Raw genomic sequence first — 12,556 nt, 5'->3', positions numbered from 1 at the left:
GGTTGTGACCCATAGCTTAAGAAGCTAGGCCTGGGCTGGAGTGCTAGTTTAGCAGGGTAAGAAGTTCGCCTTGCATGCAATCAACCTGGGTTCAATCTCCAGCACCCCATATGGTCCCCTAAACCCCACCAGGAGTGATCCCTGAGTAAAGCCAGGAGGAGTAAGTCCTGAGCACCGCCAGGTGTGAGCCCAAAACCAAAACAAGTAAATAAAAAACTACAGAAGAAAAGACTCAATTACAACATGGACCTCTGTTCTTAAACCATGTTGATCTCTGCTATCTCCCCCATCCTTCCACTATTTTACCCCTAACATTACTCCTTTCCCAACACTCCATTTGTTCTACACATAATAAATAATAAAGATCTATTTTCTCCCTTCTTCTATATTTTGCTGCTGCCATTGGTCTCCCTGGATATTCTTCATTTCCATCTAGGAAAAAATGTAGTTATTACTGCCCTGTAACAGTTCTGTTATGAAAATAGCAGAAAGACATATAAAAAGGTTTTCTATACAGCAGGCACTTTGAGAAACATTTTCCATTCATTATTTCAATCTTAAATTCCTAAAAATGTCTCTTTAAGCTGTTTCTAAAAGTTTAGAGGGCCTGAGCAATAGTACAGCAGGTAGGGTGTTTGCCTTGCACACAGCCAACCTGGGTTTGATCCCTGGCATCCCATATCACCATCAGGAATAATGGTCCTGCATTATTAACCCCTGAGTAACCCTTGAGTCTCATTGGGTGTGACTCAAAAGCAAAAATAAATAAACAAAAAGAAAGTTTAGAGATAATATATAATTTTCCCCAAATTCCAAATTCAGTAAATATCAGCTTTAGTATTTGAATCTAGCACTCCCTAAATCATTCTCTTTAACTCTCCTGCCTAAATCAACAGTTTTTACTTTAAGAAGCTGCTGTTAATCCCTTCCAGTCCCTGGCCACTCCACAGACCTTAGCAACTTGGAGTTTGCGCCCCTTAACACAAATATTTACTCCAAGAGTTTGAACAGACCTACACATCTTTCTTCTCCTCTCCCAAGCCTGTCCAGACAGGAACAAACATCATTCCTGACAGACTCACCCTTTCTGGCTGGCAAGTCTGCATCAATTTTTTCAACAAGAGATGATTCGTTCTCCAATTGGGTCTTTTGTAACTTTAAAACTGTGCCCCAAAGATTTTTATCACATCATTGTAACAGTGACATTAGAATCTGGTCATTCACAGAGCTTTCTCAATCACTGTTCATTATAGATGCTCAATAAAAACGAAGTGTGTATACTGCTTGGGAAACCTCATCCTACCCTGTTCAGGAGGAGGTATGCTCTTTTTTTCTGATTTTTCAACATAAAATTCTCCCATATGGTCCATTTTAAAATTCCATGATTTTCTTCTTCCTATATTAGACAAAGTCTTATGTCTTACCTGTTAAGTTCTGAAAGGCAGACTTCTTGGTCAATTGTTCAATTGTTCCTCCGGTCCTTGATCTGACTCTGAATCCTTTTCCTGTTACATTCTTTATAATGATTGAGTTTGAATGCTTTATGACAGTAGGGTGAAGTAAATATGATATATTGGGTTCAAAGTCTTTCTCTTTATGGATTCTTAAAGAAACGAGTAATTGGGAAAGACATCTTCTTAAGACCAAGTGTTTATAGGTTTCTAAGTTACTAGGTGGGGCCAGCTATAACTGACAGGGATGTGATTGTTCCAAGAAAACTTGACCTTGAACAAAAATTTGTAGTTCATCTCAGCAAACATGATTATGTTCAAGTTTGATGATTGTGCTTTTATCTCTTAACAATCCGAGAGATGGGGTGAGACAAGTCTGGGGAAACTATTCTCACAGTAGTGAAAACATTGGAAGACTGCATACAACTTAAATAATTTTTCAGTATCAACTGTTGAAACAATGTTTCTGGAAAAATGTTTCTTACCACTGGTAACCCAAGCCTATTAGATAAGCTGTACCAAGCTACACATGGCAGGAGAAAGTTCTAGCCCTTTGAGGCATTTACTGGATTTGAGAAATCCTTGCATTAGACTTTGAAGAATGATCAATAAAGGATATTTTATTGATAATATATCTATAGTGTGATTACAGTGCATTTTTATCTGGGAACTAAACATTAATAAATTTACATGATTTTCCATTCACACAAAAAATAGGATATTTATTGTTTTAGCACTCTGGGTAACACACTGGGTAACCAGGTATCTGATTCTTAAAAGTTGTATGACTTCAAAAGATTATTTAACTGGGAAACTGGGCCTATTGGTGAAAGGAAGGTCATACTGGTGTTGGAATATGGAATTCCTGAAACAACAGTATTATGAAGAACTTTGCAAATCACAGTGTTTAAAGTTTCAAACATTTTTTAAAAGGAGCTCCAAATCTTACATGATGCAGGAGAGAGGAGGATTATAGCTGGAAATAATGAACACATTCCATTTTCAAGTCCAGCTGGTGTTGACTTTTTTTCAGCCAACTCCCTTTAAAGCTCTGATACTGAAAACAGGACTAGGTATTGTTATGCTAAGGGAAAGATTTCTAGATTTTCTGAATTCAGAAAGACTTCGTCCAACCCCTTGAAATAAAAACATCTGTGCAGTTGGCAGGCAAAAAAGAAAAAGAGAGAGTTCTGGGTGGTGGACAGCTGGTCAGGAGTGGCTCCATACCTGTATCACATGGTGGGTAGATCTGCGGGTCTCTTTTCTGATCCCATCACAACAGGATCAGGCATGGCATTTCTTTTTCTTTTTTTTAATTTTTATTAGTGAGACACCATGAGGTACAGTTGTAGACTTACAAATTTTTGTGCTTGGGTTTCAATTATACAATGATCAAGGCATTTCAAATATAGGAAGAGCAATAACAGAAACTTCAGAAGACTCCACTGTTGTAGATGTCACTTCATTAAGATGACAGATAAACTAAACAGTCATGACTATTTCTAGAAGGGGAGAATGAAGAATGAGCTCAAAGGAAAACAAATAAGGTTCCGTTCAGTTACTGTAACATTCTGGATGGTTAATTGCTAACTCTGTTTAGCTGTTAGAGGTATTGGCAGCTCTCAGGAATATTGTTTCAACAGCTGAAAATAAAAGAAGTTTGAAAAATTTAAAAAAAGTTTGTGGGGGGGGAAGCCAGAGACAAACTGGGAGGGCATTTGCCTTGCAATCTGCCCACCCAGGTTCGATCCTCCACACCCCAAAAGGTCCCCCAGGCAATTCCAGGAGTAATTTCTGAGTGCAGAGCCAGGAGTAATCCCTGAGCATTGTCAGATGTGGCCCCACAACAAAACAAAGCAAAAACTAGAAAATCACAAGGAAAATACATTTACAGGACTATACTGTATTTATCTATACCATAACTTTACATCATCTTTTTTAGCAGAAAGTATGAATCCAGGAAGCTCAAACTTCAGTTGCTCAGTCAGTGGTGCAACCACCCAGAAATCTTTTCATTAGCAGTAGTTTTTATTCTTATTAATAAAGGTTTGCCCAAGCTTAGTAAACATTCTCTCTATAGCAATGTTTTATTAAGCTATAAGAGTAGTTCCTACTGGTTCAGTTTCAAGAGCCATCTAAGTAGCTTTTGAGTTGACTCCTTTGATGGAAAGAACAGTGCATTTTTCTATTTTCATTTTAAAATGAATTAAGCAATGATTTGATTTAGTGGTTCTGGGTCCCTTCAAAGCTTTGGCTGTCGAGTAATTTATTGAAAGATGATTTCAGAATCTGGGGTGGGGGTGCTAGATAGATAGCACTGGGGTTAAGACACTTAACTTGCATGTTTCTTACTTTGGTTAGAATCCCCAATGCCCCATATGATTCCCTGGACATCACTAGGAGTGATCACTGAGTGCAGAGCCAGGAGTGAGCCCTGGGCACTCCAGAATATGGCCCCCAAATAAAACAAAACAGAAAAGATGATCTCAAGAAACACAGTAAAGAAGTAAGATAAGAAATGAAACAAGACAAAGGACTTGTTGAGTAGTTTGTAGCCGTGGGCCACTGAAGACCTTTTGACAAGCTGTGAGGAGTAAACCTCAGAGTCAGTTTGGAAGAAAGATTGGGTATTTATCTACCAATTTGGGCTGAAGGACACTCTTGAAAGTATTTTCTGCTCAGGACTCCAATGCCCCCTGGAAGGCCAAAGTACTCTCTTAGTCTTCCATAAATGACTAAGAACTGTTTGCAAGTGACTTCAAGGCAGGCCAGGAAAGGAAGGTAAGATGCTAACATTAATGACTATAAATGGCTATTCGTAGTCATTACAGGCAAAATATTGATCATTTGGTTTGTTTTGGGTTCATACACACAGTACTCAGGGGCTACTTCTAACTCTGTGCTCAGGAGAGATCCCTGTTGGTTTTTCGGGGACCATATGTAGTACCTGGGATTCAAATTGAGGTTGGCCACCTATAAGACAAGCTTCTTACCTCCTGTACTATCTCTCTGGCCCAGATTCATGTTTTCCCCTTTTTTTGGGTCACACCTGGCAGTGCACAGGGGTTACTCCTGGCTTTGCACTCAGGAATTATTCCTGACGGTGCTCAGGGAACAATATGGGATGCTGGGAATCGAACTTGAGTCAGCCACGTGCAAGGAAAACGCCCTACCCGCTGTGCTATCGCTTCAGCCCAAGTTCCATGTTTTTAAGGGAGATAGACGGGTTTGATTCCTCCACCTCTCTTGTCCCTCTCGGAGAGCCCAGCAAGCTACCGAGAGTATCTCGCCCACACAGCAAATCCTGGCAAGCTACCCATGATGTATTCAATATGCCAAACACAGTAACAAGAAGTCTCAAAAAAAAAAAAAAAAAGGAGATGTTACTGGGCCCGCTTGAGCAAATCGATGAACAATGGGAGGACAGTAGAGTTGTAGCTATGTAGGAGAATGTCTTCATGCTCAAGTATTAAGTATTATAATGATTACAACTAACTTTTAAATGATTAAGAAAAAAATCAAATAAATATACACTGAAAGCAAGCTCAGCAAGATTTTAATGTTCACTCTATTAATAGCACAGCGGGTAGGGCGTTTGCCTTACAAGCGGCCAACATGGCTGACCCGAGTTTGATTCCTCCGCCCCTCTCGGAGAGCCCGGCAAGCTACCGAGAGTATTCGATATGCCAGACACAGTAACAACAAAGTCTCCAATGGAGACATTACTGGGCCCGCTCGAGCAAATCAACGATCAACGGGAGGGCCTTTACCTTACCTTTACCTATTAATATACATTGTTTGAATGATAATAGATACTCACTGTAATATTCTTTCAACTTTTGGGGTATGTTTTCATTGATAAGATGTTGTGGGGGAAGTATTTGGCAGGGTTTTTGAGTGTCTACTAGCTGCTTCCTAGTCTAAACACTGGGGGTTGATCATGCCCCAATGATCATCCAAGTCTATATGGTATCTTTGTTGTGAATTTTTGTCTTCTCAAGTCACTCTGCTACTCTCTGTGAAAAAGAGTCTCCAGAACAATATCAATCTGTAAGATCTACAAGATAAACGGATCACCCAGAACTCCACACCATATGGAGATGAGTAAAACACAGCTTCTAGTCCTTGAGGGTTTTGTTTTTGTTTTGTTGGTTTTTGAACCATAACTGACTGTGCTAGGTCTTACTCCTGGCTTTGTACTCAGGGAGCATCCTGGCACAGCTCCAGTAATATCAGCATGCCAGGCAAGCTTCTTACCCACTGTACTATCTCTCTGGTTCCATCATCAGTAGTCTTAATTTTCTTTTGTTTGTTTTTTTGGGCCACACCAGGTGATGCTCAGAGGTTATTCCTGGCTCTTTACTCAGGGATCACAGGGGATCATGTGGAGTTACAGGGATTGAACCTAGGTTGGCTGCATACAAGGCAAGCACCCTACCTGCTGTAGTATTGCTCCCGCTCTAAGAATCTTAATTCTTGGAGGGAAGCTAAGGGCCCTGAGACAGGGAGAGTACACTCAGCAATGGGAGAGAATATCAGAGTTAAAAATGAAATCATGGTGCCCCTTCTGGAGAGTCAAAGAAGTGACATAATTTGACAAAGGTCTAAGTCCCTGAACTTCCTTTGTTCTAGAATTGACAGAGAAAGGAAATCATTTCCTATAAATAGTTAAACCTAGAAGTTAACCATTAAGGCTAAGTAGTTTTGCTGGTTGGACTATTAACAAAAGTCCAATATTCCACATCTTCTACATGGAACTCAGGTCCAGAGGGAGAAAAGAGAGGCAGCCTCGAGTGAGGAAATTCCTGGGAGTAGAAACCAATCACCTTCACATTAAGGTCACATACCTCTCAACTGAGGGCCCACAAGAGTAAACAACCATGGCCTTTTGTTTTAGATAACATAAACCCACAGCTGGGGAATTTCCAAGTCCCTTTCCTCTGTCAATTCTCATGAGACTAAGAAGCCCATCTTTAAGACTTCCCAAGTGAAACACACTTTGATTCAGGAATCTCACCTTGACAATCAGGTACTATGAGTTTAAGAATTGATGCAGGTGATACTTAAAGTCCCTTAGTGAGGAAGAGTCTGGATTACGCTTAGAGTTTACTGCAAGAAACATTGGCAGAAGGAAGGAAGGAGGGAGGGAGAAAGAGAATGAATGGGAAGGAGGTGAGGAGGGAGGATGTTAACTCAGAGGTAAAATCAGGTGCTCTGCCTGGAAGGTATGAGCGCAGGGATGCCCCGTGGGAGATTGGCTTTGAGAAAGCACAGGCTCACAATATTTGCTGTTGTGGGGGGATAGAGAACAACGGAGGGAAACAAGCCACCCAACCACAGGAAGCTGGACCATAGCACAGAGAACCCTTGATTAGTGCCACTCCAAAAATCTGGACTGAGGCTTTATGGCTGCTGTCACCAAGCTTATTGTTACAGAGGCAGCAGCAAATGGCCGAAGGGTCATAGGCCAGTGAGGTTCCCTGGAACTGTCCTTGAGAATTTTGTAAGCTAAACTATGTTCGTTCCAGCTTAATAATAATAGAGTGATTCTGGAAGCAGTGCAGGAGTCCCTACACTGAATTCTAAGTCACCACTTAGAATTCAATGGTGTCCAACAAACAGTTTAAAAATTGGTCCTGCAGCAGGTTTGAGCCGGGGGTGGGAGCGGCAGGGACCTCATGGGAAGGGGGGCGTAATGGGCCGTCCTTCACGCCTGACCGAGGTCACCAGATGCCCCCCACGAGCGGCTCTCTGGCACAGCCACGGCCCCGGAAGCACAAGGACTTAGCACAGAGAGCCACCCGCTTGGAGCAGAAAAGCAAATGGACTATGTGTTAAACCGCACCAGCATGCCTGCCCGGAGGGGAAAGGGTGTTGCTCCATTCACCCAATCCTCTCTGGAAAGAAAGATGGCAGCCGCACGGGAGCCTTGTGGACAGCAGGTTTGAGCCGGGGGTGGTGGGAGCGGCAGGGACCTCATGGGAAGGGGGGCGTAATGGGCCATCCTTCACGCCCGACCGAGGTCGCCAGCTGCCCCCCACGAGCGGCTCTCCGGCATGGCCACGACTCCAGGGCACAGAAACCAATCTCTTAACTATCTAAGTTTTAATAGAAATTCTTCGAGGGTCAATAAGTAAAATAGCAGAAATCCAAAACCGTGCGGCCGCAATAGCAGCCGCGCGACATCATTTTATTCTTAAACCAAGTTGTAGAAGGCAAATCATTTCACAACGCTGTTTCAGCATGTCTGATTGGGGGGAAGAGGGTCGTAAACTCTAAACAATAATTGTGCATCTTCTATCGAAACAATGTATCTAATCAAAGTAGATAGAGTATTAACTAGAACTCATCTGCCTCACAGGAATTGGGAGGGGTGGGAGGTGGGGTTCTATTGGGGTTTGCGGTTAAAAATAAGTATTGGTAAAGGGAAATGTGTTTGATATTTACATGACTGAGACCTAAACCCGAAAGCTCTGTAACTTTTCCCACAGTGATTCAATAAAGAAATAAATTATAAAAAAAAATGGTTCTGGTGGGCTGGAGCGATAGTACAGCAGGTAGGGTATTAGCCTTGCACGCAGTCGACCTAGGTTCCCATTTGGTCCCTCAAGCACTGTCAGGAATTATTCTGAGTGCAGAGCGAGGAGTAAACCCTGAGCATCTCTGGGTATGACCTAAGAAGAAAAATAAAGGAAAAAATTGGTCCTGGAACTTCAGACCTTCCACTCTTTTTTTTTTTTATTAGCGAAACACCATGAGGTACAGTTGTAGATTTACAATTTTTTGTGCTTGGGTTTCGATTATACAATGATCAGATACCCATCCCTCCACCAGTGCCCATTTTCCACCACCATGGATAATATCCCTCCCACCCCCATCCCCCCATCCCCCCCTGCCTCTGTGGCAGGGCAATCCCCTGTGTTCTCTCTCTCCTTTTGGGTGTTGTGGTCAGCAAAAGAGGCATTGAGTGGCAAACATGTTCAGTCCATAGTCTACTTTCGACATGCATCTCCCCTCCTGGGAGGATCCTCCAAACACCCTTTATTTGGTGCTCCCTTCTCTATCTGAGCTGCCCTTTCCCCCTGGAATGCCCGGCTGGCCTCTGAGCTATGGAGTAATCCTCCTGGTGTTGATCTCATCTATTCTTGGGTATTAATCTCATATTTTGTTATTTTATATCCCCCAGATGAATGCAATCTTTCTATGTCTATCCCTCTCTTTCTGACTCATTTCGCTTAGCATGATACTTTCCATGTAGTACCACTTGCATGTAAATTTCATGACTTCATCTTTTCTAACAGCTACATAGTACTCCATTGTGTAGATGTACCAAAGTTTCTTTAACCAGTCATCTGTTCTTGGGCATTCGGGTTTCTTCCAGTTTCTGGCTATTGTAAAGAGTGCTGCAATGAACAAACAAGTGCAGATGTCACTTCGACTATACATTTTTGCCTCTCTGGGATATATTCCCAGGAGTGGTATTGCTGGGTCAAATGGGAGCTCGATTTCTAATTTTTTGAGAATCGTCCATACTGTTTTCCAGAAGGGCTGAACCAGTCGACATTCCCACCAACAGTGAAGGAGTGTCCCTTTCTCGCCACATCCGCACCAGCATTGGTTGCTTTTGTTCTTTTGAATGTGGGCCAGTCTCTGAGGTGTGAGATGGTATCTCATTGTGGTTTTGATCTGCATCTCCCTGATGATTAATGATGTAGAGCATTTTCTCATGTGCTTTTTTGCCATTCGGATTTCTTCTTTGAGAAAGTTTCTGTTCATTTCATTGCCCCATTTTTGGATGGGGTTGGATGTTTTCTTCCTGTGGAGTTTAACCAGTATTTTGTATATCCTGGATATCAACCCCTTGTCAGATGTGTATTCGGCGAATATCCTTTCCCATTCTGTAGACTGTCTTTGTATTTTGGTCACTGTTTCTTTGGAGATGCAGAAGCTTCTTAGTTTAAGATAGTCCCATTTATCTATCTCTGTTTTCACTTGCTCAGTCAGTGGCGTGGCATCTTTGAAGATACCATTAGCTTCCATGTCATGGAGGGTTTTGCCAACTTTGTCTTCAATGTACCTTATGGTTTCTGGTCTGATGTTGAGGTCTTTAATCCATTTTGATCTTACTTTTGTACATGCAGACCTTCCACTCTTAAACAGTGATTAATGCTTTTCTAATTTCCTATCCTTCAAAAGGATTCCTTCCTTGTAAAAATAAAAAATCAAATCTTAGTCCAAGTGGCCAGTGGAAGAGTACATGCCTCTCATGTGTGTTTGAGACCCTGAGTTTGATCCCTGGCAGCGCGCGCACACACACACACACACACACACACACACACACACACACACACACACATGAATCAGACTTAAATAAAGACCTGAAAGACAATATCCTCTACTTACTATGCATTAGAAACCATCCTCTGAATGACAAAATCCTTTACATACCATTTGGCAGAAAATATATTACCCTCTACAACTTACCTAGCTGAAAACCCAGAATTCCTGATCTAGTGTATTTTTTTCTTTTTCTTTTTCTTTCCTTTGCCTCTTGGAACCCGCCAGTGAGCTGAAAGACCAGAACACTTTTTCCCACGTTCATAATTTTATTTTTTATTATATTTTGGGTAGTAGTGTTACAGTGTTTAAGTTGCATTGGTATACTTTGGGGGTGGGGGCATACCTGATGGTGCTCGGAGTTTATTTCTGGCTCTGTGCTCAGGGATCACTCCTGGCAGAGCTTGGGGGATTTGTACTGCTTAAATAAAACTGAAGTGGCAAGGTGGGGGTGGGGGAACAGTATGAAAGAAAAGTGTCTTAACCCTTGTACTTTGCTACTGGCCCCTGTACACTTTTAAAATTATTATTATTACTATTATTATCATTATTATAGAATTGGTTTGATACCTTTGAGAGTGGCCACTAGAGGTCCTTTCTCCTCTGGAGACAGTGATTCTGAAGGTAAAGTTTACTTGGGGCTAGAGAAACTACTTTCTTGAGCCACCTGGGTGGGTCTCTGCAGGTTACCAGCATTACTGGCATAATCTGTGTCAAGTAGTGGGGGAGGAAAGGAGCCTTGTGAGACAGCAATACAGATGTAGAATAAAATTACTTCTTCAGTTGATAACGTTAGTTACCATTATCAAGCTCAAAAGAAGTTTTTGGATCTACCTCCTCATACAAAAGGAAAAAAAATAATATATGCAGGATATTTCACCACTTGCAATCATCAAGCTAACATCCAGTTTCCATTTGAGTATGATTGGGCTTCAAGGGCGGATTAACAGGGAGTTAATGAAACTTCCTCTGGAGACCCTCATTTGTACAAGCCCTTCTAAAGGCCCTGACCTTTATACAAAGCTGGAATTTTCTATTCTTTTCTTAAAGAAGTCCCCACACATTGTATGAACATTAAATCCTCTATAGCCTGGATCTAGTACTGTCTTGGGATATGAGAATAGAAGTAGGATAGAGGGGCAGGAGAGATAGTGCAGGGGTTAAGGCACTTACCTTGCAAGACCCCAATTCAATCCCTGGCACCACATATGGCCCTCGAGCACTGCCAGGAGTGATTCCTGGCTACAGAGCCAGGAGTAAACTGTAAACAAAGTTCAGTGTGGCCCAATCTCCCAACCCCTGTCCTTTATGTCCCCTCCCCCCCCGCCCCCCCCCCCCCCCGCCAAAAAAAAACAACAAAGAACCAGGATACAGGATTTCAGAGAGGAAAGAGGTGGGTGGTGGGGGAGAGTTTCAAAGGGAAATCACCCTGAAGAGTCTAGTCTGTCTTGTTATGGGGAAGAGATTTATCCAGGTGCCAAGGATTAGGCTGCCACTTGGTCACCTAAAAAGCTGTAACCATGGGGGCCCCAGAAGGAGGAAGTTTCTCCTCTTGCCTGCTCTGAGCTTCCGTTGATCCCCAGGAGTTTGCAAATCTCCAGGGGCAGAACTGATCACCGACAGGCTTGTAGCATCCTGTTGGCTGCTTTCTGAATAAACAAATGGTCTTGCCAACCATTGTGTAGATTTTTGGGAAAAAAAAGAAAGAAGGAAACAAGTCAAAAACTAAACACTCCAGCTCTCCGGTTGGAGAATTCCTGTAAGGAATGATGAGCCAATGACCTTTATAAAGGAGTCAGAAACCAGAGCTGAAAAAATAATGTCTTTCTTTGGGGTGAGATGGAGATTCTGGAATCAAATCGAAAGCTCTTATCTACAACTTCAAAAATAGCTGCATTATAGATCTAGGAGGTTCCCCCACCATCACTCCTTTACTTAATTAACTGTTTGAAAGAGAATGGTGCTGGAAGCCTATAGTCAGTAACGCCCTGGAACTGGATTGCATCTGCTCTTGTTTCTATTCAATTCTGCCTTCAGTGATTCTACTTGGGACCTTGAAACTTGCCAATGGGAGTATTTTCACTCTGGCTCTCCTCTCTGGAAAGAATTGTTGGCCTCTCCCTCTAGTCTCTGGTAACCAAGCTTGTATACTTTCCCCTTAACAGTCATCCTGAATGTCAGCATCCTCTTTGCTCTGTTATGCTAATATCTTTGTGTTTTTCTACTGATTATTTCCTGACCCCAGACAGTGATCTCTTTCTTTCTCTCTCTCCCTCTCTCTCTATATATCTGGAGGACCTCAAGGCCTCAGGGATGAAGTAACTATTTATGAAAGCTTTGATGCAAGAGGCAGGTCAGGACAGCAGATTACCTTGGTTCTCTGTAAGCCATCATGAAGGACATATCAACAGCTAAGGAAACCCTGTTGATGTTTGGTGGAGCTCTTCTCAGTCCTTCAGTTCTCACCAATGTACTTGCTGTTCCCTGGCACACCGAAAAACGTGAGGTGAACATCTTTATGTGGTCCTTAGCACCACATTTGGTCCCCTGAGCACCACTATGAGTGATCCCGGAGAGCAAAGCCAGGAGTAATTCCTGAAACCACTGGTGTAACATTCCAAAAAGAAAATCAAATAGCATAGTGGGCTTTTTAGGGAAAAAAAAATCTCTTTTTCCCCTTTTCTAAATCCCTTTTCTAAGACAACTCTTTTAAGAACTTTAGCTATTTTCTCTAATTTTATCCTTCATAAGTGTATCTTTAACCCGTA

The sequence above is a fragment of the Sorex fumeus genome, unplaced genomic scaffold (genome assembly GCF_029834395.1).
Source record: "Sorex fumeus unplaced genomic scaffold, SorFum_2.1 ptg000063l, whole genome shotgun sequence".
NCBI classification, from domain to species: Eukaryota; Metazoa; Chordata; class Mammalia; order Eulipotyphla; family Soricidae; genus Sorex; species Sorex fumeus.
Note: the sequence above shows the minus strand (reverse complement) of the source record.